This window comes from Lissotriton vulgaris, chromosome 1_2 (assembly GCF_964263255.1).
Source record: "Lissotriton vulgaris chromosome 1_2, aLisVul1.2, whole genome shotgun sequence".
Taxonomy (NCBI): domain Eukaryota; kingdom Metazoa; phylum Chordata; class Amphibia; order Caudata; family Salamandridae; genus Lissotriton; species Lissotriton vulgaris.
In genome coordinates, this window is record NC_141686.1 from 100,787,741 (window position 1) to 100,813,861 (window position 26,121).

The 26,121-nt window shown below is 42.8% G+C and overlaps 14 non-coding genes across 14 annotated transcripts; all 14 read right to left on the reverse strand.

Annotated features, from left to right (window-relative positions):
- Positions 1 to 1,053: 1,053 nt before the first annotated feature.
- On the reverse strand, positions 1,054 to 1,353 carry LOC147734268 (signal recognition particle RNA). Its single transcript, XR_015307873.1, has one exon.
- Positions 1,354 to 2,950: 1,597 nt separating this feature from the next.
- Positions 2,951 to 3,250, reverse strand: LOC147734269 (signal recognition particle RNA). Its single transcript, XR_015307939.1, has one exon.
- Positions 3,251 to 4,848: 1,598 nt separating this feature from the next.
- LOC147734270 (signal recognition particle RNA) lies at positions 4,849 to 5,148 on the reverse strand. Its single transcript, XR_015308009.1, has one exon.
- A 1,598-nt stretch (positions 5,149 to 6,746) lies between these two features.
- LOC147734271 (signal recognition particle RNA) lies at positions 6,747 to 7,046 on the reverse strand. The gene has a single exon (XR_015308155.1).
- A 1,597-nt stretch (positions 7,047 to 8,643) lies between these two features.
- Positions 8,644 to 8,943, reverse strand: LOC147734272 (signal recognition particle RNA). The gene has a single exon (XR_015307940.1).
- A 1,598-nt stretch (positions 8,944 to 10,541) lies between these two features.
- On the reverse strand, positions 10,542 to 10,841 carry LOC147734273 (signal recognition particle RNA). Its single transcript, XR_015308011.1, has one exon.
- Positions 10,842 to 12,439: 1,598 nt separating this feature from the next.
- On the reverse strand, positions 12,440 to 12,739 carry LOC147734274 (signal recognition particle RNA). Its single transcript, XR_015307638.1, has one exon.
- A 1,597-nt stretch (positions 12,740 to 14,336) lies between these two features.
- LOC147734275 (signal recognition particle RNA) lies at positions 14,337 to 14,636 on the reverse strand. Its single transcript, XR_015308135.1, has one exon.
- A 1,598-nt stretch (positions 14,637 to 16,234) lies between these two features.
- Positions 16,235 to 16,534, reverse strand: LOC147734276 (signal recognition particle RNA). The gene has a single exon (XR_015308145.1).
- A 1,598-nt stretch (positions 16,535 to 18,132) lies between these two features.
- Positions 18,133 to 18,432, reverse strand: LOC147734277 (signal recognition particle RNA). Its single transcript, XR_015308203.1, has one exon.
- A 1,598-nt stretch (positions 18,433 to 20,030) lies between these two features.
- On the reverse strand, positions 20,031 to 20,330 carry LOC147734278 (signal recognition particle RNA). Its single transcript, XR_015307884.1, has one exon.
- Positions 20,331 to 21,928: 1,598 nt separating this feature from the next.
- On the reverse strand, positions 21,929 to 22,228 carry LOC147734279 (signal recognition particle RNA). The gene has a single exon (XR_015308277.1).
- Positions 22,229 to 23,826: 1,598 nt separating this feature from the next.
- On the reverse strand, positions 23,827 to 24,126 carry LOC147734280 (signal recognition particle RNA). The gene has a single exon (XR_015308167.1).
- Positions 24,127 to 25,722: 1,596 nt separating this feature from the next.
- LOC147734281 (signal recognition particle RNA) lies at positions 25,723 to 26,022 on the reverse strand. Its single transcript, XR_015307668.1, has one exon.
- Positions 26,023 to 26,121: the final 99 nt, after the last annotated feature.

Below are 26,121 nucleotides of genomic sequence, written 5' to 3' on the forward strand. Positions count from 1 at the left end.
GCTAGAAGAGTTATTATAAAGAATGAATATGCGTCATTCTGTTCTCTAGCCTCAACAGCTTCAAGAGAGTAACTCTTGCTGGCCAAGAAGACCAATGTCAGTTCAGCTTGAGCAGGTGAAAGCTTGCCTGATTCTGCAAAAGGATGAGATTACGCTTTTGGGTTAGAAGTGGTTGCGGGCTACTGCATACTAAGAAACCGTTTATTGAGGTCCGGTTGGATTACTCGATCTTCTCCCACCTCAAAATCAGCTGCTAATTCAGTGTTCTATACCAATGAGCTATTTTTGTCCTCCCTGCCCCTTCCAGCGAATGGGTCCCCCTGACTAACAAAAGTGATTCAAACAGATTTGTATACCTTTTCATAGGAGACTTCATGACGTATTTTATACTGTGCCAATGCAAGGTAGATTGAGTAATGATCTGGACAGCCCCATACTGGAGAACTGCAGCGCCTGTCAACCTGATCCCTTCTGCTGGTATTGTTAAACAACATCAAGATTTAAAAGTATTAAACCGCAAGAGTTGGCTGGAGTAAGGCCGAAGGCTCCAATGTTTGGGAGTTGCACAGTTCTCAGTCTTTTCATGTTTCTCTCAAAGAGCGAAGGGCCCTCTTATTTCTCCTTCTCATTCATATATGGAATTGAATGAGGGCTAATCAAAAAATGAATTAGAGCTGGACGTAGGAATGCAGCAGAAGACCCAGCAAATGCATTTCAAAGTTGCTCTTCTAAGGATACTTTTGTACTTGACAGATCAATTTAATCCTACAGGTGCTCTAAAATGAAGAATGCATTTCAGTCATTCTTGCAGAAAATCACACAGCCATCTATTCTAGGCTGCACAGAGTTTTCCGTCCTCTCCACCTGCTAGCTTGTTGTTGCAATATGTTGCAATTCTGGAGAATTGTCTGCTATGCTAGAATGCCCAGCCCTATTCAAATGTTCATTGTACTTCCTGCAAAAATATCAAAAGAAAAACAAAGATTTGGTTTTGGAAAAATAATTCATTACCATCTTGTGAAAATCAAAACGTTCACATTTGAGTCAAAAAAAGAGAGGCTAGGTCTCACTATTTTGCTCAAGCTGTGTTACACCTACTGCTCTCAGGTGCTGTCCTGCTACCGATGGGCATGGAAGCTTTGGCCTGCTCTGTTTCCAGCCTGGGTCGGTGCACCTCTCTTTACACAACCTGAAATTCTAGAGCTCCCTCTAGAACACCATATTGATACCCAACGTAGCATGGACACCTGATCAACACAGCTGAGTGCAGCCCAGAACCCCTGAGCTCAAGCAATCCACAAGCCTCAGCCTCCCAAGTAGCTAGGACAACAGGCACACGCCACCATGCCCGGCAAACACAGCACATGTCCTAATGATGAAATGCATTGCTTAAGTAAGGATAATGATAAAGTACGGTGTAATGAATTGATGGTATGCCAACCGTATTTCAAGAAAATCTATTTCACTATCCTGCAAAGAAAGGAAAATAATGTCTTATCAAGAAGCAGTGTGAATATGGGAAGGGCCTTTAAAAAGATGTGGAGTTTCCTAAAGGAAAAGAAGAGGGTTGAACTGATTTAAGGGAGAGAGGAAGTAGGGTCAGAAAGTTTGTGAAGGGGATGTGAATACAATATAGATACTAGTATTTAGTGAGTGAGAGATAGGTATAGGGAGAAAGGAGAAAGAAAGTGAGGGAGAAGAGCCAACTTAGGGCTGAGTTTCTCATTATCTGCCAGTGACTCCCTGTAGAACCTTACAGGCACAATTCAGGCTCTTCTGTAGCCATCCATCCCTTCTTGTTATGCCGAGCCAGCCAATGTTGAGAAAAGCAGCAAGGGTCACAATGATGGAAGACATCTGCCACATTGGAAGTTATAAAGTGGTATGCAGTGGGAGGGCTAGAAGAGTTATTATAAAGAATGAATATGCGTCATTCTGTTCTCTAGCCTCAACAGCTTCAAGAGAGTAACTCTTGCTGGCCAAGAAGACCAATGTCAGTTCAGCTTGAGCAGGTGAAAGCTTGCCTGATTCTGCAAAAGGATGAGATTACGCTTTTGGGTTAGAAGTGGTTGCGAGCTACTGCATACTAAGAAACCGTTTATTGAGGTCCGGTTGGATTACTCGATCTTCTCCCACCTCAAAATCAGCTGCTAATTCAGTGTTCTATACCAATGAGCTATTTTTGTCCTCCCTGCCCCTTCCAGCGAATGGGTCCCCCTGACTAACAAAAGTGATGCAAACAGATTTGTATACCTTTTCATAGGAGACTTCATGACGTATTTTATACTGTGCCAATGCAAGGTAGATTGAGTAATGATCTGGACAGCCCCATACTGGAGAACTGCAGCGCCTGTCAACCTGATCCCTTCTGCTGGTATTGTTAAACAACATCAAGATTTAAAAGTATTAAACCGCAAGAGTTGGCTGGAGTAAGGCCGAAGGCTCCAATGTTTGGGAGTTGCACAGTTCTCAGTCTTTTCATGTTTCTCTCAAAGAGCGAAGGGCCCTCTTATTTCTCCTTCTCATTCATATATGGAATTGAATGAGGGCTAATCAAAAAATGAATTAGAGCTGGACGTAGGAATGCAGCAGAAGACCCAGCAAATGCATTTCAAAGTTGCTCTTCTAAGGATACTTTTGTACTTGACAGATCAATTTAATCCTACAGGTGCTCTAAAATGAAGAATGCATTTCAGTCATTCTTGCAGAAAATCACACAGCCATCTATTCTAGGCTGCACAGAGTTTTCCGTCCTCTCCACCTGCTAGCTTGTTGTTGCAATATGTTGCAATTCTGGAGAATTGTCTGCTATGCTAGAATGCCCAGCCCTATTCAAATGTTCATTGTACTTCCTGCAAAAATATCAAAAGAAAAACAAAGATTTGGTTTTGGAAAAATAATTCATTACCATCTTGTAAAAATCAAAACGTTCACATTTGAGTCAAAAAAAGAGAGGCTAGGTCTCACTATTTTGCTCAAGCTGTGTTACACCTACTGCTCTCAGGTGCTGTCCTGCTACTGATGGGCATGGAAGCTTTGGCCTGCTCTGTTTCCAGCCTGGGTCGGTGCACCTCTCATTACACAACCTGAAATTCTAGAGCTCCCTCTAGAACACCATATTGATACCCAACGTAGCATGGACACCTGATCAACACAGCTGAGTGCAGCCCAGAACCCCTGAGCTCAAGCAATCCACAAGCCTCAGCCTCCCAAGTAGCTAGGACAACAGGCACACGCCACCATGCCCGGCAAACACAGCACATGTCCTAATGATGAAATGCATTGCTTAAGTAAGGATAATGATAAAGTACGGTGTAATGAATTGATGGTATGCCAACCGTATTTCAAGAAAATCTATTTCACTATCCTGCAAAGAAAGGAAAATAATGTCTCATCAAGAAGCAGTGTGAATATGGGAAGGGCCTTTAAAAAAGATGTGGAGTTTCCTAAAGGAAAAGAAGAGGGTTGAACTGATTTAAGGGAGAGAGGAAGTAGGGTCAGAAAGTTTGTGAAGGGGATGTGAATACAATATAGATACTAGTATTTAGTGAGTGAGAGATAGGTAGAGGGAGAGAGGAGAAAGAAAGTGAGGGAGAAGAGCCAACTTAGGGCTGAGTTTCTCATTATCTGCCAGTGACTCCCTGTAGAACCTTACAGGCACAATTCAAGCTCTCCTGTAGCCAACCATCCCTTCTTGTTATGCCGAGCCAGCCAATGTTGAGAAAAGCAGCAAGGGTCACAATGATGGAAGACATCTGCCACATTGGAAGTTATAAAGTGGTATGGAGTGGGAGGGCTAGAAGAGTTATTATAAAGAATGAATATGCGTCATTCTGTTCTTTAGCCTCAACAGCTTCAAGAGAGTAACACTTGCTGGCCAAGAAGACCAATGTCAGTTCAGCTTGAGCAGGTGAAAGCTTGCCTGATTCTGCAAAAGGATGAGATTACGCTTTTGGGTTAGAAGTGGTTGCGGGCTACTGCATACTAAGAAACCGTTTATTGAGGTCCGGTTGGATTACTCGATCTTCTCCCACCTCAAAATCAGCTGTTAATTCAGTGTTCTATACCAATGAGCTATTTTTGTCCTCCCTGCCCCTTCCAGCGAATGGGTCCCCCTGACTAACAAAAGTGATTCAAACAGATTTGTATACCTTTTCATAGGAGACTTCATGACGTATTTTATACTGTGCCAATGCAAGGTAGATTGAGTAATGATCTGGACAGCCCCATACTGGAGAACTGCAGCGCCTGTCAACCTGATCCCTTCTGCTGGTATTGTTAAACAACATCAAGATTTAAAAGTATTAAACCGCAAGAGTTGGCTGGAGTAAGGCCGAAGGCTCCAATGTTTGGGAGTTGCACAGTTCTCAGTCTTGTCATGTTTCTCTCAAAGAGCGAAGGGCCCTCTTATTTCTCCTTCTCATTCATATATGGAATTGAATGAGGGCTAATCAAAAAATGAATTAGAGCTGGACGTAGGAATGCAGCAGAAGACCCAGCAAACGCATTTCAAAGTTGCTCTTCTAAGGATACCTTTGTACTTGACAGATCAATTTAATCCTACAGGTGCTCTAAAATGAAGAATGCATTTCAGTCATCCTTGCAGAAAATCACACAGCCATCTATTCTAGGCTGCACAGAGTTTTCCGTCCTCTCCACCTGCTAGCTTGTTGTTGCAATATGTCGCAATTCTGGAGAATTGTCTGCTATGCTAGAATGCCCGGCCCAGTTCAAATGTTCATTGTACTTCCTGCAAAAATATCAAAAGAAAAACAAAGATTTGGTTTTGGAAAAATAATTCATTACCATCTTGTAAAAATCAAAACGTTCACATTTGAGTCAAAAAAAGAGAGGCTAGGTCTCACTATTTTGCTCAAGCTGTGTTACACCTACTGCTCTCAGGTGCTGTCCTGCTACCGATGGGCATGGAAGCTTTGGCCTGCTCTGTTTCCAGCCTGGGTCGGTGCACCTCTCATTACACAACCTGAAATTCTAGAGCTCCCTCTAGAACACTATATTGATACCCAACGTAGCATGGACACCTGATCAACACAGCTGAGTGCAGCCCAGAACCCCTGAGCTCAAGCAATCCACAAGCCTCAGCCTCCCAAGTAGCTAGGACAACAGGCACACGCCACCATGCCCGGCAAACACAGCACATGTCCTAATGATGAAATGCATTGCTTAAGTAAGGATAATGATAAAGTACTGTGTAATGAATTGATGGTATGCCAACCGTATTTAAAGAAAATCTATTTCACTATCCTGCAAAGAAAGAAAAATAATGTCTTATCAAGAAGCAGTGTGAATATGGGAAGGGCCTTTAAAAAAGATGTGGAGTTTCCTAAAGGAAAAGAAGAGGGTTGAACTGATTTAAGGGAGAGAGGAAGTAGGGTCAGAAAGTTTGTGAAGGGGATGTGAATACAATATAGATACTAGTATTTAGAGAGTGAGAGATAGGTAGAGGGAGAGAGGAGAAAGAAAGTGAGGGAGAAGAGCCAACTTAGGGCTGAGTTTCTCATTATCTGCCAGTGACTCCCTGTAGAACCTTACAGGCACAATTCAGGCTCTCCTGTAGCCATTCATCCCTTCTTGTTATGCCGAGCCAGCCAATGTTGAGAAAAGCAGCAAGGGTCACAATGATGGAAGACATCTGCCACATTGGAAGTTATAAAGTGGTATGGAGTGGGAGGGCTAGAAGAGTTATTATAAAGAATGAATATGCGTCATTCTGTTCTCTAGCCTCAACAGCTTCAAGAGAGTAACTCTTGCTGGCCAAGAAGACCAATGTCAGTTCAGCTTGAGCAGGTGAAAGCTTGCCTGATTCTGCAAAAGGATGAGATTACGCTTTTGGGTTAGAAGTGGTTGCGGGCTACTGCATACTAAGAAACCGTTTATTGAGGTCCGGTTGGTTTATTCGATCTTCTCCCACCTCAAAATCAGCTGCTAATTCAGTGTTCTATACCAATGAGCTATTTTTGTCCTCCCTGCCCCTTCCAGCGAATGGGTCCCCCTGACTAACAAAAGTGATTCAAACAGATTTGTATACCTTTTCATAGGAGACTTCATGACGTATTTTATACTGTGCCAATGCAAGGTAGATTGAGTAATGATCTGGACAGCCCCATACTGGAGAACTGCAGCGCCTGTCAACCTGATCCCTTCTGCTGGTATTGTTAAACAACATCAAGATTTAAAAGTATTAAACCGCAAGAGTTGGCTGGAGTATGGCCGAAGGCTCCAATGTTTGGGAGTTGCACAGTTCTCAGTCTTTTCATGTTTCTCTCAAAGAGCGAAGGGCCCTCTTATTTCTCCTTCTCATTCATATATGGAATTGAATGAGGGCTAATCAAAAAATGAATTAGAGCTGGACGTAGGAATGCAGCAGAAGACCCAGCAAACGCATTTCAAAGTTACTCTTCTAAGGATACCTTTGTACTTGACAGATCAATTTAATCCTACAGGTGCTCTAAAATGAAGAATGCATTTCAGTCATCCTTGCAGAAAATCACACAGCCATCTATTCTAGGCTGCACAGAGTTTTCCGTCCTCTCCACCTGCTAGCTTGTTGTTGCAATATGTCGCAATTCTGGAGAATTGTCTGCTATGCTAGAATGCCCGGCCCAGTTCAAATGTTCATTGTACTTCCTGCAAAAATATCAAAAGAAAAACAAAGATTTGGTTTTGGAAAAATAATTCATTACCATCTTGTGAAAATCAAAACGTTCACATTTGAGTCAAAAAAAGAGAGGCTAGGTCTCACTATTTTGCTCAATCTGTGTTACACCTACTGCTCTCAGGTGCTGTCCTGCTACCGATGGGCATGGAAGCTTTGGCCTGCTCTGTTTCCAGCCTGGGTCGGTGCACCTCTCTTTACACAACCTGAAATTCTAGAGCTCCCTCTAGAACACCATATTGATACCCAACGTAGCATGGACACCTGATCAACACAGCTGAGTGCAGCCCAGAACCCCTGAGCTCAAGCAATCCACAAGCCTCAGCCTCCCAAGTAGCTAGGACAACAGGCACACGCCACCATGCCCGGCAAACACAGCACATGTCCTAATGATGAAATGCATTGCTTAAGTAAGGATAATGATAAAGTACGGTGTAATGAATTGATGGTATGCCAACCGTATTTCAAGAAAATCTATTTCACTATCCTGCAAAGAAAGGAAAATAATGTCTTATCAAGAAGCAGTGTGAATATGGGAAGGGCCTTTAAAAAGATGTGGAGTTTCCTAAAGGAAAAGAAGAGGGTTGAACTGATTTAAGGGAGAGAGGAAGTAGGGTCAGAAAGTTTGTGAAGGGGATGTGAATACAATATAGATACTAGTATTTAGTGAGTGAGAGATAGGTAGAGGGAGAAAGGAGAAAGAAAGTGAGGGAGAAGAGCCAACTTAGGGCTGAGTTTCTCATTATCTGCCAGTGACTCCCTGTAGAACCTTACAGGCACAATTCAGGCTCTTCTGTAGCCATCCATCCCTTCTTGTTATGCCGAGCCAGCCAATGTTGAGAAAAGCAGCAAGGGTCACAATGATGGAAGACATCTGCCACATTGGAAGTTATAAAGTGGTATGCAGTGGGAGGGCTAGAAGAGTTATTATAAAGAATGAATATGCGTCATTCTGTTCTCTAGCCTCAACAGCTTCAAGAGAGTAACTCTTGCTGGCCAAGAAGACCAATGTCAGTTCAGCTTGAGCAGGTGAAAGCTTGCCTGATTCTGCAAAAGGATGAGATTACGCTTTTGGGTTAGAAGTGGTTGCGAGCTACTGCATACTAAGAAACCGTTTATTGAGGTCCGGTTGGATTACTCGATCTTCTCCCACCTCAAAATCAGCTGCTAATTCAGTGTTCTATACCAATGAGCTATTTTTGTCCTCCCTGCCCCTTCCAGCGAATGGGTCCCCCTGACTAACAAAAGTGATGCAAACAGATTTGTATACCTTTTCATAGGAGACTTCATGACGTATTTTATACTGTGCCAATGCAAGGTAGATTGAGTAATGATCTGGACAGCCCCATACTGGAGAACTGCAGCGCCTGTCAACCTGATCCCTTCTGCTGGTATTGTTAAACAACATCAAGATTTAAAAGTATTAAACCGCAAGAGTTGGCTGGAGTAAGGCCGAAGGCTCCAATGTTTGGGAGTTGCACAGTTCTCAGTCTTTTCATGTTTCTCTCAAAGAGCGAAGGGCCCTCTTATTTCTCCTTCTCATTCATATATGGAATTGAATGAGGGCTAATCAAAAAATGAATTAGAGCTGGACGTAGGAATGCAGCAGAAGACCCAGCAAATGCATTTCAAAGTTGCTCTTCTAAGGATACTTTTGTACTTGACAGATCAATTTAATCCTACAGGTGCTCTAAAATGAAGAATGCATTTCAGTCATTCTTGCAGAAAATCACACAGCCATCTATTCTAGGCTGCACAGAGTTTTCCGTCCTCTCCACCTGCTAGCTTGTTGTTGCAATATGTTGCAATTCTGGAGAATTGTCTGCTATGCTAGAATGCCCAGCCCTATTCAAATGTTCATTGTACTTCCTGCAAAAATATCAAAAGAAAAACAAAGATTTGGTTTTGGAAAAATAATTCATTACCATCTTGTAAAAATCAAAACGTTCACATTTGAGTCAAAAAAAGAGAGGCTAGGTCTCACTATTTTGCTCAAGCTGTGTTACACCTACTGCTCTCAGGTGCTGTCCTGCTACTGATGGGCATGGAAGCTTTGGCCTGCTCTGTTTCCAGCCTGGGTCGGTGCACCTCTCATTACACAACCTGAAATTCTAGAGCTCCCTCTAGAACACCATATTGATACCCAACGTAGCATGGACACCTGATCAACACAGCTGAGTGCAGCCCAGAACCCCTGAGCTCAAGCAATCCACAAGCCTCAGCCTCCCAAGTAGCTAGGACAACAGGCACACGCCACCATGCCCGGCAAACACAGCACATGTCCTAATGATGAAATGCATTGCTTAAGTAAGGATAATGATAAAGTACGGTGTAATGAATTGATGGTATGCCAACCGTATTTCAAGAAAATCTATTTCACTATCCTGCAAAGAAAGGAAAATAATGTCTTATCAAGAAGCAGTGTGAATATGGGAAGGGCCTTTAAAAAAGATGTGGAGTTTCCTAAAGGAAAAGAAGAGGGTTGAACTGATTTAAGGGAGAGAGGAAGTAGGGTCAGAAAGTTTGTGAAGGGGGTGTGAATACAATATAGATACTAGTATTTAGTGAGTGAGAGATAGGTAGAGGGAGAGAGGAGAAAGAAAGTGAGGGAGAAGAGCCAACTTAGGGCTGAGTTTCTCATTATCTGCCAGTGACTCCCTGTAGAACCTTACAGGCACAATTCAAGCTCTCCTGTAGCCAACCATCCCTTCTTGTTATGCCGAGCAAGCCAATGTTGAGAAAAGCAGCAAGGGTCACAATGATGGAAGACATCTGCCACATTGGAAGTTATAAAGTGGTATGGAGTGGGAGGGCTAGAAGAGTTATTATAAAGAATGAATATGCGTCATTCTGTTCTCTAGCCTCAACAGCTTCAAGAGAGTAACACTTGCTGGCCAAGAAGACCAATGTCAGTTCAGCTTGAGCAGGTGAAAGCTTGCCTGATTCTGCAAAAGGATGAGATTACGCTTTTGGGTTAGAAGTGGTTGCGGGCTACTGCATACTAAGAAACCGTTTATTGAGGTCCGGTTGGATTACTCGATCTTCTCCCACCTCAAAATCAGCTGTTAATTCAGTGTTCTATACCAATGAGCTATTTTTGTCCTCCCTGCCCCTTCCAGCGAATGGGTCCCCCTGACTAACAAAAGTGATTCAAACAGATTTGTATACCTTTTCATAGGAGACTTCATGACGTATTTTATACTGTGCCAATGCAAGGTAGATTGAGTAATGATCTGGACAGCCCCATACTGGAGAACTGCAGCGCCTGTCAACCTGATCCCTTCTGCTGGTATTGTTAAACAACATCAAGATTTAAAAGTATTAAACCGCAAGAGTTGGCTGGAGTAAGGCCGAAGGCTCCAATGTTTGGGAGTTGCACAGTTCTCAGTCTTTTCATGTTTCTCTCAAAGAGCGAAGGGCCCTCTTATTTCTCCTTCTCATTCATATATGGAATTGAATGAGGGCTAATCAAAAAATGAATTAGAGCTGGACGTAGGAATGCAGCAGAAGACCCAGCAAACGCATTTCAAAGTTGCTCTTCTAAGGATACCTTTGTACTTGACAGATCAATTTAATCCTACAGGTGCTCTAAAATGAAGAATGCATTTCAGTCATCCTTGCAGAAAATCACACAGCCATCTATTCTAGGCTGCACAGAGTTTTCCGTCCTCTCCACCTGCTAGCTTGTTGTTGCAATATGTCGCAATTCTGGAGAATTGTCTGCTATGCTAGAATGCCCGGCCCAGTTCAAATGTTCATTGTACTTCCTGCAAAAATATCAAAAGAAAAACAAAGATTTGGTTTTGGAAAAATAATTCATTACCATCTTGTAAAAATCAAAACGTTCACATTTGAGTCAAAAAAAGAGAGGCTAGGTCTCACTATTTTGCTCAAGCTGTGTTACACCTACTGCTCTCAGGTGCTGTCCTGCTACCGATGGGCATGGAAGCTTTGGCCTGCTCTGTTTCCAGCCTGGGTCGGTGCACCTCTCATTACACAACCTGAAATTCTAGAGCTCCCTCTAGAACACTATATTGATACCCAACGTAGCATGGACACCTGATCAACACAGCTGAGTGCAGCCCAGAACCCCTGAGCTCAAGCAATCCACAAGCCTCAGCCTCCCAAGTAGCTAGGACAACAGGCACACGCCACCATGCCCGGCAAACACAGCACATGTCCTAATGATGAAATGCATTGCTTAAGTAAGGATAATGATAAAGTACGGTGTAATGAATTGATGGTATGCCAACCGTATTTAAAGAAAATCTATTTCACTATCCTGCAAAGAAAGAAAAATAATGTCTTATCAAGAAGCAGTGTGAATATGGGAAGGGCCTTTAAAAAAGATGTGGAGTTTCCTAAAGGAAAAGAAGAGGGTTGAACTGATTTAAGGGAGAGAGGAAGTAGGGTCAGAAAGTTTGTGAAGGGGATGTGAATACAATATAGATACTAGTATTTAGAGAGTGAGAGATAGGTAGAGGGAGAGAGGAGAAAGAAAGTGAGGGAGAAGAGCCAACTTAGGGCTGAGTTTCTCATTATCTGCCAGTGACTCCCTGTAGAACCTTACAGGCACAATTCAGGCTCTCCTGTAGCCATTCATCCCTTCTTGTTATGCCGAGCCAGCCAATGTTGAGAAAAGCAGCAAGGGTCACAATGATGGAAGACATCTGCCACATTGGAAGTTATAAAGTGGTATGGAGTGGGAGGGCTAGAAGAGTTATTATAAAGAATGAATATGCGTCATTCTGTTCTCTAGCCTCAACAGCTTCAAGAGAGTAACTCTTGCTGGCCAAGAAGACCAATGTCAGTTCAGCTTGAGCAGGTGAAAGCTTGCCTGATTCTGCAAAAGGATGAGATTACGCTTTTGGGTTAGAAGTGGTTGCGGGCTACTGCATACTAAGAAACCGTTTATTGAGGTCCGGTTGGTTTATTCGATCTTCTCCCACCTCAAAATCAGCTGCTAATTCAGTGTTCTATACCAATGAGCTATTTTTGTCCTCCCTGCCCCTTCCAGCGAATGGGTCCCCCTGACTAACAAAAGTGATTCAAACAGATTTGTATACCTTTTCATAGGAGACTTCATGACGTATTTTATACTGTGCCAATGCAAGGTAGATTGAGTAATGATCTGGACAGCCCCATACTGGAGAACTGCAGCGCCTGTCAACCTGATCCCTTCTGCTGGTATTGTTAAACAACATCAAGATTTAAAAGTATTAAACCGCAAGAGTTGGCTGGAGTATGGCCGAAGGCTCCAATGTTTGGGAGTTGCACAGTTCTCAGTCTTTTCATGTTTCTCTCAAAGAGCGAAGGGCCCTCTTATTTCTCCTTCTCATTCATATATGGAATTGAATGAGGGCTAATCAAAAAATGAATTAGAGCTGGACGTAGGAATGCAGCAGAAGACCCAGCAAACGCATTTCAAAGTTACTCTTCTAAGGATACCTTTGTACTTGACAGATCAATTTAATCCTACAGGTGCTCTAAAATGAAGAATGCATTTCAGTCATCCTTGCAGAAAATCACACAGCCATCTATTCTAGGCTGCACAGAGTTTTCCGTCCTCTCCACCTGCTAGCTTGTTGTTGCAATATGTCGCAATTCTGGAGAATTGTCTGCTATGCTAGAATGCCCGGCCCAGTTCAAATGTTCATTGTACTTCCTGCAAAAATATCAAAAGAAAAACAAAGATTTGGTTTTGGAAAAATAATTCATTACCATCTTGTGAAAATCAAAACGTTCACATTTGAGTCAAAAAAAGAGAGGCTAGGTCTCACTATTTTGCTCAATCTGTGTTACACCTACTGCTCTCAGGTGCTGTCCTGCTACCGATGGGCATGGAAGCTTTGGTCTGCTCTGTTTCCAGCCTGGGTCGGTGCACCTCTCTTTACACAACCTGAAATTCTAGAGCTCCCTCTAGAACACCATATTGATACCCAACGTAGCATGGACACCTGATCAACACAGCTGAGTGCAGCCCAGAACCCCTGAGCTCAAGCAATCCACAAGCCTCAGCCTCCCAAGTAGCTAGGACAACAGGCACACGCCACCATGCCCGGCAAACACGGCACATGTCCTAATGATGAAATGCATTGCTTAAGTAAGGATAATGATAAAGTACGGTGTAATGAATTGATGGTATGCCAACCGTATTTCAAGAAAATCTATTTCACTATCCTGCAAAGAAAGGAAAATAATGTCTTATCAAGAAGCAGTGTGAATATGGGAAGGGCCTTTAAAAAGATGTGGAGTTTCCTAAAGGAAAAGAAGAGGGTTGAACTGATTTAAGGGAGAGAGGAAGTAGGGTCAGAAAGTTTGTGAAGGGGATGTGAATACAATATAGATACTAGTATTTAGTGAGTGAGAGATAGGTAGAGGGAGAAAGGAGAAAGAAAGTGAGGGAGAAGAGCCAACTTAGGGCTGAGTTTCTCATTATCTGCCAGTGACTCCCTGTAGAACCTTACAGGCACAATTCAGGCTCTTCTGTAGCCATCCATCCCTTCTTGTTATGCCGAGCCAGCCAATGTTGAGAAAAGCAGCAAGGGTCACAATGATGGAAGACATCTGCCACATTGGAAGTTATAAAGTGGTATGCAGTGGGAGGGCTAGAAGAGTTATTATAAAGAATGAATATGCGTCATTCTGTTCTCTAGCCTCAACAGCTTCAAGAGAGTAACTCTTGCTGGCCAAGAAGACCAATGTCAGTTCAGCTTGAGCAGGTGAAAGCTTGCCTGATTCTGCAAAAGGATGAGATTACGCTTTTGGGTTAGAAGTGGTTGCGAGCTACTGCATACTAAGAAACCGTTTATTGAGGTCCGGTTGGATTACTCGATCTTCTCCCACCTCAATATCAGCTGCTAATTCAGTGTTCTATACCAATGAGCTATTTTTGTCCTCCCTGCCCCTTCCAGCGAATGGGTCCCCCTGACTAACAAAAGTGATGCAAACAGATTTGTATACCTTTTCATAGGAGACTTCATGACGTATTTTATATTGTGCCAATGCAAGGTAGATTGAGTAATGATCTGGACAGCCCCATACTGGAGAACTGCAGCGCCTGTCAACCTGATCCCTTCTGCTGGTATTGTTAAACAACATCAAGATTTAAAAGTATTAAACCGCAAGAGTTGGCTGGAGTAAGGCCGAAGGCTCCAATGTTTGGGAGTTGCACAGTTCTCAGTCTTTTCATGTTTCTCTCAAAGAGCGAAGGGCCCTCTTATTTCTCCTTCTCATTCATATATGGAATTGAATGAGGGCTAATCAAAAAATTAATTAGAGCTGGACGTAGGAATGCAGCAGAAGACCCAGCAAATGCATTTCAAAGTTGCTCTTCTAAGGATACTTTTGTACTTGACAGATCAATTTAATCCTACAGGTGCTCTAAAATGAAGAATGCATTTCAGTCATTCTTGCAGAAAATCACACAGCCATCTATTCTAGGCTGCACAGAGTTTTCCGTCCTCTCCACCTGCTAGCTTGTTGTTGCAATATGTTGCAATTCTGGAGAATTGTCTGCTATGCTAGAATGCCCAGCCCTATTCAAATGTTCATTGTACTTCCTGCAAAAATATCAAAAGAAAAACAAAGATTTGGTTTTGGAAAAATAATTCATTACCGTCTTGTAAAAATCAAAACGTTCACATTTGAGTCAAAAAAAGAGAGGCTAGGTCTCACTATTTTGCTCAAGCTGTGTTACACCTACTGCTCTCAGGTGCTGTCCTGCTACTGATGGGCATGGAAGCTTTGGCCTGCTCTGTTTCCAGCCTGGGTTGGTGCACCTCTCATTACACAACCTGAAATTCTAGAGCTCCCTCTAGAACACCATATTGATACCCAACGTAGCATGGACACCTGATCAACACAGCTGAGTGCAGCCCAGAACCCCTGAGCTCAAGCAATCCACAAGCCTCAGCCTCCCAAGTAGCTAGGACAACAGGCACACGCCACCATGCCCGGCAAACACAGCACATGTCCTAATGATGAAATGCATTGCTTAAGTAAGGATAATGATAAAGTACGGTGTAATGAATTGATGGTATGCCAACCGTATTTCAAGAAAATCTATTTCACTATCCTGCAAAGAAAGGAAAATAATGTCTTATCAAGAAGCAGTGTGAATATGGGAAGGGCCTTTAAAAAAGATGTGGAGTTTCCTAAAGGAAAAGAAGAGGGTTGAACTGATTTAAGGGAGAGAGGAAGTAGGGTCAGAAAGTTTGTGAAGGGGGTGTGAATACAATATAGATACTAGTATTTAGTGAGTGAGAGATAGGTAGAGGGAGAGAGGAGAAAGAAAGTGAGGGAGAAGAGCCAACTTAGGGCTGAGTTTCTCATTATCTGCCAGTGACTCCCTGTAGAACCTTACAGGCACAATTCAAGCTCTCCTGTAGCCAACCATCCCTTCTTGTTATGCCGAGCCAGCCAATGTTGAGAAAAGCAGCAAGGGTCACAATGATGGAAGACATCTGCCACATTGGAAGTTATAAAGTGGTATGGAGTGGGAGGGCTAGAAGAGTTATTATAAAGAATGAATATGCGTCATTCTGTTCTCTAGCCTCAACAGCTTCAAGAGAGTAACACTTGCTGGCCAAGAAGACCAATGTCAGTTCAGCTTGAGCAGGTGAAAGCTTGCCTGATTCTGCAAAAGGATGAGATTACGATTTTGGGTTAGAAGTGGTTGCGGGCTACTGCATACTAAGAAACCGTTTATTGAGGTCCGGTTGGATTACTCGATCTTCTCCCACCTCAAAATCAGCTGTTAATTCAGTGTTCTATACCAATGAGCTATTTTTGTCCTCCCTGCCCCTTCCAGCGAATGGGTCCCCCTGACTAACAAAAGTGATTCAAACAGATTTGTATACCTTTTCATAGGAGACTTCATGACATATTTTATACTGTGCCAATGCAAGGTAGATTGAGTAATGATCTGGACAGCCCCATACTGGAGAACTGCAGCGCCTGTCAACCTGATCCCTTCTGCTGGTATTGTTAAACAACATCAAGATTTAAAAGTATTAAACCGCAAGAGTTGGCTAGAGTAAGGCCGAAGGCTCCAATGTTTGGGAGTTGCACAGTTCTCAGTCTTTTCATGTTTCTCTCAAAGAGCGAAGGGCCCTCTTATTTCTCCTTCTCATTCATATATGGAATTGAATGAGGGCTAATCAAAAAATGAATTAGAGCTGGACGTAGGAATGCAGCAGAAGACCCAGCAAACGCATTTCAAAGTTGCTCTTCTAAGGATACCTTTGTACTTGACAGATCAATTTAATCCTACAGGTGCTCTAAAATGAAGAATGCATTTCAGTCATCCTTGCAGAAAATCACACAGCCATCTATTCTAGGCTGCACAGAGTTTTCCGTCCTCTCCACCTGCTATCTTGTTGTTGCAATATGTCGCAATTCTGGAGAATTGTCTGCTATGCTAGAATGCCCGGCCCAGTTCAAATGTTCATTGTACTTCCTGCAAAAATATCAAAAGAAAAACAAAGATTTGGTTTTGGAAAAATAATTCATTACCATCTTGTAAAAATCAAAACGTTCACATTTGAGTCAAAAAAAGAGAGGCTAGGTCTCACTATTTTGCTCAAGCTGTGTTACACCTACTGCTCTCAGGTGCTGTCCTGCTACCGATGGGCATGGAAGCTTTGGCCTGCTCTGTTTCCAGCCTGGGTTGGTGCACCTCTCATTACACAACCTGAAATTCTAGAGCTCCCTCTAGAACACCATATTGATACCCAACGTAGCATGGACACCTGATCAACACAGCTGAGTGCAGCCCAGAACCCCTGAGCTCAAGCAATCCACAAGCCTCAGCCTCCCAAGTAGCTAGGACAACAGGCACACACCACCATACCCGGCAAACACAGCACATGTCCTAATGATGAAATGCATTGCTTAAGTAAGGATAATGATAAAGTACGGTGTAATGAATTGATGGTATGCCAACCGTATTTAAAGAAAATCTATTTCACTATCCTGCAAAGAAAGAAAAATAATGTCTTATCAAGAAGCAGTGTGAATATGGGAAGGGCCTTTAAAAAAGATGTGGAGTTTCCTAAAGGAAAAGAAGAGGGTTGAACTGATTTAAGGGAGAGAGGAAGTAGGGTCAGAAAGTTTGTGAAGGGGATGTGAATACAATATAGATACTAGTATTTAGAGAGTGAGAGATAGGTAGAGGGAGAGAGGAGAAAGAAAGTGAGGGAGAAGAGCCAACTTAGGGCTGAGTTTCTCATTATCTGCCAGTGACTCCCTGTAGAACCTTACAGGCACAATTCAGGCTCTCCTGTAGCCATTCATCCCTTCTTGTTATGCCGAGCCAGCCAATGTTGAGAAAAGCAGCAAGGGTCACAATGATGGAAGACATCTGCCACATTGGAAGTTATAAAGTGGTATGGAGTGGGAGGGCTAGAAGAGTTATTATAAAGAATGAATATGCGTCATTCTGTTCTCTAGCCTCAACAGCTTCAAGAGAGTAACTCTTGCTGGCCAAGAAGACCAATGTCAGTTCAGCTTGAGCAGGTGAAAGCTTGCCTGATTCTGCAAAAGGATGAGATTACGCTTTTGGGTTAGAAGTGGTTGCGGGCTACTGCATACTAAGAAACCGTTTATTGAGGTCCGGTTGGTTTATTCGATCTTCTCCCACCTCAAAATCAGCTGCTAATTCAGTGTTCTATACCAATGAGCTATTTTTGTCCTCCCTGCCCCTTCCAGCGAATGGGTCCCCCTGACTAACAAAAGTGATTCAAACAGATTTGTATACCTTTTCATAGGAGACTTCATGACGTATTTTATACTGTGCCAATGCAAGGTAGATTGAGTAATGATCTGGACAGCCCCATACTGGAGAACTGCAGCGCCTGTCAACCTGATCCCTTCTGCTGGTATTGTTAAACAACATCAAGATTTAAAAGTATTAAACCGCAAGAGTTGGCTGGAGTATGGCCGAAGGCTCCAATGTTTGGGAGTTGCACAGTTCTCAGTCTTTTCATGTTTCTCTCAAAGAGCGAAGGGCCCTCTTATTTCTCCTTCTCATTCATATATGGAATTGAATGAGGGCTAATCAAAAAATGAATTAGAGCTGGACGTAGGAATGCAGCAGAAGACCCAGCAAACGCATTTCAAAGTTACTCTTCTAAGGATACCTTTGTACTTGACAGATCAATTTAATCCTACAGGTGCTCTAAAATGAAGAATGCATTTCAGTCATCCTTGCAGAAAATCACACAGCCATCTATTCTAGGCTGCACAGAGTTTTCCGTCCTCTCCACCTGCTAGCTTGTTGTTGCAATATGTCGCAATTCTGGAGAATTGTCTGCTATGCTAGAATGCCCGGCCCAGTTCAAATGTTCATTGTACTTCCTGCAAAAATATCAAAAGAAAAACAAAGATTTGGTTTTGGAAAAATAATTCATTACCATCTTGTAAAAATCAAAACGTTCACATTTGAGTCAAAAAAAGAGAGGCTAGGTCTCACTATTTTGCTCAAGCTGTGTTACACCTACTGCTCTCAGGTGCTGTCCTGCTACCGATGGGCATGGACATTTCGGCCTGGTCTGTTTCCAGCCTGGGTCGGTGCACCTCTCATTACACAACCTGAAATTCTAGAGCTCCCTCTAGAACACCATATTGATACCCAACGTAGCATGGACACCTGATCAACACAGCAGAGTGCAGCCCAGAACCCCTGAGCTCAAGCAATCCACAAGCCTCAGCCTCCCAAGTAGCTAGGACAACAGGCACACGCCACCATGCCCGGCAAACACAGCACATGTCCTAATGAAGAAATGCATTGCTTAAGTAAGGATAATGATAAAGTACGGTGTAATGAATTGATGGTATGCCAACCGTATTTCAAGAAAATCTATTTCACTATCCTTCAAAGAAAGGAAAATAATGTCTTATCAAGAAGCAGTGTGAATATGGGAAGGGCCTTTAAAAAAGATGTGGAGTTTCCTAAAGGAAAAGAAGAGGGTTGAACTGATTTAAGGGAGAGAGGAAGTAGGGTCAGAAAGTTTGTGAAGGGGTTGTGAATACAATATAGATACTAGTATTTAGAGAGTGAGAGATAGGTAGAGGGAGAGAGGAGAAAGAAAGTGAGAGAGAAGAGCCAACTTAGGGCTGAGTTTCTCATTATCTGCCAGTGACTCCCTGTAGAACCTTACAGGCACAATTCAGGCTCTCCTGTAGCCATCCATCCCTTCTTGTTATGCCGAGCCAGCCAATGTTGAGAAAAGTAGCAAGGGTCACAATGATGGAAGACATCTGCCACATTGGAAGTTATAAAGTGGTATGCAGTGGGAGGGCTAGAAGAGTTATTATAAAGAATGAATATGCGTCATTCTGTTCTCTAGCCTCAACAGCTTCAAGAGAGTAACTCTTGCTGGCCAAGAGGACCAATGTCAGTTCAGCTTGAGCAGGTGAAAGCTTGCCTGATTCTGCAAAAGGATGAGATTACGCTTTTGGGTTAGAAGTGGTTGCGGGCTACTGCATACTAAGAAACCGTTTATTGAGGTCCGGTTGGATTACTCGATCTTCTCCCACCTCAAAATCAGCTGCTAATTCAGTGTTCTATACCAATGAGCTATTTTTGTCCTCCCTGCCCCTTCCAGCGAATGGGTCCCCCTGACTAACAAAAGTGATTCAAACAGATTTGTATACCTTTTCATAGAAGACTTCATGATGTATTTTATACTGTGCCAATGCAAGGTAGATTGAGTAATGATCTGGACAGCCCCATACTGGAGAACTGCAGCGCCTGTCAACCTGATCCCTTCTGCTGGTATTGTTAAACAACATCAAGATTTAAAAGTATTAAACCGCAAGAGTTGGCTGGAGTAAGGCCGAAGGCTCCAATGTTTGGGAGTTGCACAGTTCTCAGTCTTTTCATGTTCCTCTCAAAGAGCGAAGGGCCCTCTTATTTCTCCTTCTCATTCATATATGGAATTGAATGAGGGCTAATCAAAAAATGAATTAGAGCTGGACGTAGGAATGCAGCAGAAGACCCAGCAAATGCATTTCAAAGTTGCTCTTCTAAGGATACTTTTGTACTTGACAGATCAATTTAATCCTACAGGTGCTCTAAAATGAAGAATGCATTTCAGTCATTCTTGCAGAAAATCACACAGCCATCTATTCTAGGCTGCACAGAGTTTTCCGTCCTCTCCACCTGCTAGCTTGTTGTTGCAATATGTTGCAATTCTGGAGAATTGTCTGCTATGCTAGAATGCCCAGCCCTATTCAAATGTTCATTGTACTTCCTGCAAAAATATCAAAAGAAAAACAAAGATTTGGTTTTGGAAAAATAATTCATTACCATCTTGTAAAAATCAAAACGTTCACATTTGAGTCAAAAAAAGAGAGGCTAGGTCTCACTATTTTGCTCAAGCTGTGTTACACCTACTGCTCTCAGGTGCTGTCCTGCTACCGATGGGCATGGAAGCTTTGGCCTGCTCTGTTTCCAGCCTGGGTCGGTGCACCTCTCATTACACAACCTGAAATTCTAGAGCTCCCTCTAGAACACCATATTGATACCCAACGTAGCATGGACACCTGATCAACACAGCTGAGTGCAGCCCAGAACCCCTGAGCTCAAGCAATCCACAAGCCTCAGCCTCCCAAGTAGCTAGGACAACAGGCACACGCCACCATGCCTGGCAAACACAGCACATGTCCTAATGATGAAATGCATTGCTTAAGAAAGGATAATGATAAAGTACGGTGTAATGAATTGATGGTATGCCAACCGTATTTCAAGAAAATCTATTTCACTATCCTTCAAAGAAAGGAAAATAATGTCTTATCAAGAAGCAGTGTGAATATGGGAAGGGCCTTTAAAAAAGATGTGGAGTTTCCTAAAGGAAAAGAAGAGGGTTGAACTGATTTAAGGGAGAGAGGAAATAGGGTCAGAAAGTTTGTGAAGGGGATGTGAATACAATATAGATACTAGTATTTAGAGAGTGAGAGATAGGTAGAGGGAGAGAGGAGAAAGAAAGTGAGAGAGAAGAGCCAACTTAGGGCTGAGTTTCTCATTATCTGCCAGTGACTCCCTGTAGAACCTTACAGGCACAATTCAGGCTCTCCTGTAGCCATCCATCCCTTCTTGTTATGCCGAGCCAGCCAATGTTGAGAAAAGTAGCAAGGGTCACAATGATGGAAGACATCTGCAACATTGGAAGTTATAAAGTGGTATGGAGTGGGAGGGCTAGAAGAGTTATTATAAAGAATGAATACGCGTCATTCTGTTCTCTAGCCTCAACAGCTTCAAGAGAGGAACTCTTGCTGGCCGAGAAGACCAATGTCAGTTCAGCTTGTGCAGGTGAAAGCTTGCCTGATTCTGCAAAAGGATGAGATTACGCTTTTGGGTTAGAAGTGGTTGCGGGCTACTGCATACTAAGAAACCATTTATTGAGGTCCGGTTGGATTACTCGATCTTCTCCCACCTCAAAATCAGCTGCTAATTCAGTGTTCTATACCAATGAGCTATTTTTGTCCTCCCTGCCCCTTCCAGCGAATGGGTCCCCCTGACTAACAAAAGTGATTCAAACAGATTTGTATACCTTTTCATAGGAGACTTCATGACGTATTTTATACTGTGCCAATGCAAGGTAGATTCAGTAATGATCTGGACAGCCCCATACTGGAGAACTGCAGCGCCTGTCAACCTGATCCCTTCTGCTGGTATTGTTAAACAACATCAAGATTTAAAAGTATTAAACCGCAAGAGTTGGCTGGAGTAAGGCCGAAGGCTCCAATGTTTGGGAGTTGCACAGTTCTCAGTCTTTTCATGTTTCTCTCAAAGAGCGAAGGGCCCTCTTATTTCTCCTTCTCATTCATATATGGAATTGAATGAGGGCTAATCAAAAAATGAATTAGAGCTGGACGTAGGAATGCAGCAGAAGACCCAGCAAATGCATTTCAAAGTTGCTCTTCTAAGGATACTTTTGTACTTGACAGATCAATTTAATCCTACAGGTGCTCTAAAATGAAGAATGCATTTCAGTCATTCTTGCAGAAAATCACACAGCCATCTATTCTAGGCTGCACAGAGTTTTCCGTCCTCTCCACCTGCTAGCTTGTTGTTGCAATATGTGTCAATTCTGGAGAATTGTCTGCTATGCTAGAATGCCCGGCCCTATTCAAATGTTCATTGTACTTCCTGCAAAAATATCAAAAGAAAAACAAAGATTTGGTTTTGGAAAAATAATTCATTACCATCTTGTAAAAATCAAAACGTTCACATTTGATTAAAAAAAAGAGAGGCTAGGTCTCACTATTTTGCTCAAGCTGTGTTACACCTACTGCTCTCAGGTGCTGTCCTGCTACCGATGGGCATGGAAGCTTTGGCCTGCTCTGTTTCCAGCCTGGGTTGGTGCACCTCTCAATACACAACCTGAAATTCTAGAGCTCCCTCTAGAACACCATATTGATACCCAACGTAGCATGGACACCTGATCAACACAGCTGAGTGCAGCCCAGAACCCCTGAGCTCAAGCAATCCACAAGCCTCAGCCCCCCAAGTAGCTAGGACAACAGGCACACGCCACCATGCCCAGCAAACACAGCACATGTCCTAATGATGAAATGCATTGCTTAAGAAAGGATAATGATAAAGTACGGTGTAATGAATTGATGGTATGCCAACCGTATTTCAAGAAAATCTATTTCACTATCCTTCAAAGAAAGGAAAATAATGTCTTATCAAGAAGCAGTGTGAATATGGGAAGGGCCTTTAAAAAAGATGTGGAGTTTCCTAAAGGAAAAGAAGAGGGTTGAACTGATTTAAGGGAGAGAGGAAGTAGGGTCAGAAAGTTTGTGAAGGGGATGTGAATACAATATAGATACTAGTATTTAGAGAGTGAGAGATAGGTAGAGGGAGAGAGGAGAAAGAAAGTGAGAGAGAAGAGCCAACTTAGGGCTGAGTTTCTCATTATCTGCCAGTGACTCCCTGTAGAACCTTACAGGCACAATTCAGGCTCTCCTGTAGCCATCCATCCCTTCTTGTTATGCCGAGCCAGCCAATGTTGAGAAAAGTAGCAAGGGTCACAATGATGGAAGACATCTGCAACATTGGAAGTTATAAAGTGGTATGGAGTGGGAGGGCTAGAAGAGTTATTATAAAGAATGAATACGCGTCATTCTGTTCTCTAGCCTCAACAGCTTCAAGAGAGGAACTCTTGCTGGCCGAGAAGACCAATGTCAGTTCAGCTTGAGCAGGTGAAAGCTTGCCTGATTCTGCAAAATTATGAGATTACGCTTTTGGGTTAGAAGTGGTTGCGGGCTACTGCATACTAAGAAACCATTTATTGAGGTCCGGTTGGATTACTCGATCTTCTCCCACCTCAAAATCAGCTGCTAATTCAGTGTTCTATACCAATGAGCTATTTTTGTCCTCCCTGCCCCTTCCAGCGAATGGGTCCCCCTGACTAACAAAAGTGATTCAAATAGATTTGTATACCTTTTCATAGGAGACTTCATGACGTATTTTATACTGTGCCAATGCAAGGTAGATTCAGTAATGATCTGGACAGCCCCATACTGGAGAACTGCAGCGCCTGTCAACCTGATCCCTTCTGCTGGTATTGTTAAACAACATCAAGATTTAAAAGTATTAAACCGCAAGAGTTGGCTGGAGTAAGGCCGAAGGCTCCAATGTTTGGGAGTTGCACAGTTCTCAGTCTTTTCATGTTTCTCTCAAAGAGCGAAGGGCCCTCTTATTTCTCCTTCTCATTCATATATGGAATTGAATGAGGGCTAATCAAAAAATGAATTAGAGCTGGACGTAGGAATGCAGCAGAAGACCCAGCAAATGCATTTCAAAGTTGCTCTTCTAAGGATACTTTTGTACTTGACAGATCAATTTAATCCTACAGGTGCTCTAAAATGAAGAATGCATTTCAGTCATTCTTGCAGAAAATCACACAGCCATCTATTCTAGGCTGCACAGAGTTTTCCGTCCTCTCCACCTGCTAGCTTGTTGTTGCAATATGTGTCAATTCTGGAGAATTGTCTGCTATGCTAGAATGCCCGGCCCTATTCAAATGTTCATTGTACTTCCTGCAAAAATATCAAAAGAAAAACAAAGATTTGGTTTTGGAAAAATAATTCATTACCATCTTGTAAAAATCAAAACGTTCACATTTGATTCAAAAAAAGAGAGGCTAGGTCTCACTATTTTGCTCAAGCTGTGTTACACCTACTGCTCTCAGGTGCTGTCCTGCTACCGATGGGCATGGAAGCTTTGGCCTGCTCTGTTTCCAGCCTGGGTTGGTGCACCTCTCAATACACAACCTGAAATTCTAGAGCTCCCTCTAGAACACCATATTGATACCCAACGTAGCATGGACACCTGATCAACACAGCTGAGTGCAGCCCAGAACCCCTGAGCTCAAGCAATCCACAAGCCTCAGCCTCCCAAGTAGCTAGGACAACAGGCACACGCCACCATGCCCGGCAAACACAGCACATGTCCTAATGATGAAATGCATTGCTTAAGTAAGGATAATGATAAAGTACGGTGTAATGAATTGATGGTATGCCAACCGTATTTCAAGAAAATCTATTTCACTATCCTGCAAAGAAAGGAAAATAATGTCTTATCAAGAAGCAGTGTGAATATGGGAAGGGCCTTTAAAAAGATGTGGAGTTTCCTAAAGGAAAAGAAGAGGGTTGAACTGATTTAAGGGAGAGAGGAAATAGGGTCAGAAAGTTTGTGAAGGGGATGTGAATACAATATAGATACTAGTATTTAGTGAGTGAGAGATAGGTAGAGGGAGAGAGGAGAAAGAAAGTGAGAGAGAAGAGCCAACTTAGGGCTGAGTTTCTCATTATCTGCCAGTGACTCCCTGTAGAACCTTACAGGCACAATTCAGGCTCTCCTGTAGCCATCCATCCCTTCTTGTTATGCCGAGCCAGCCAATGTTGAGAAAAGTAGCAAGGGTCACAATGATGGAAGACATCTGCAACATTGGAAGTTATAAAGTGGTATGGAGTGAGAGGGCTAGAAGAGTTATTATAAAGAATGAATACGCGTCATTCTGTTCTCTAGCCTCAACAGCTTCAAGAGAGTAACTCTTGCTGGCCAAGAAGACCAATGTCAGTTCAGCTTGAGCAGGTGAAAGCTTGCCTGATTCTGCAAAAGGATGAGATTACGCTTTTGGGTTAGAAGTGGTTGCGGGCTACTGCATACTAAGAAACCATTTATTGAGGTCCGGTTGGATTACTCGATCTTCTCCCACCTCAAAATCAGCTGCTAATTCAGTGTTCTATACCAATGAGCTATTTTTGTCCTCCCTGCCCCTTCCAGCGAATGGGTCCCCCTGACTAACAAAAGTGATTCAAACAGATTTGTATACATTTTCATAGGAGACTTCATGACGTATTTTATACTGTGCCAATGCAAGGTAGATTCAGTAATGATCTGGACAGCCCCATACTGGAGAACTGCAGCGCCTGTCAACCTGATCCCTTCTGCTGGTATTGTTAAACAACATCAAGATTTAAAAGTATAAACCGCAAGAGTTGGCTGGAGTAAGGCCGAAGGCTCCAATGTTTGGGAGTTGCACAGTTCTCAGTCTTTTCATGTTTCTCTCAAAGAGCGAAGGGCCCTCTTATTTCTCCTTCTCATTCATATATGGAATTGAATGAGGGCTAATCAAAAAATGAATTAGAGCTGGACGTAGGAATGCAGCAGAAGACCCAGCAAATGCATTTCAAAGTTGCTCTTCTAAGGATACTTTTGTACTTGACAGGTCAATTTAATCCTACAGGTGCTCTAAAATGAAGAATGCATTTCAGTCATTCTTGCAGAAAATCACACAGCCATCTATTCTAGGCTGCACAGAGTTTTCCGTCCTCTCCACCTGCTAGCTTGTTGTTGCAATATGTGTCAATTCTGGAGAATTGTCTGCTATGCTAGAATGCCTGGCCCTATTCAAATGTTCATTGTACTTCCTGCAAAAATATCAAAAGAAAAACAAAGATTTGGTTTTGGAAAAATAATTCATTACCATCTTGTAAAAATCAAAACGTTCACATTTGATTCAAAAAAAGAGAGGCTAGGTCTCACTATTTTGCTCAAGCTGTGTTACACCTACTGCTCTCAGGTGCTGTCCTGCTACCGATGGGCTTGGAAGCTTTGGCCTGCTCTGTTTCCAGCCTGGGTTGGTGCACCTCTCAATACACAACCTGAAATTCTAGAGCTCCCTCTAGAACACCATATTGATACCCAACGTAGCATGGACACCTGATCAACACAGCTGAGTGCAGCCCAGAACCCCTGAGCTCAAGCAATCCACAAGCCTCAGCCTCCCAAGTAGCTAGGACAACAGGCACACGCCACCATGCCCGGCAAACACAGCACATGTCCTAATGATGAAATGCATTGCTTAAGTAAGGATAATGATAAAGTACGGTGTAATGAATTGATGGTATGCCAACCGTATTTCAAG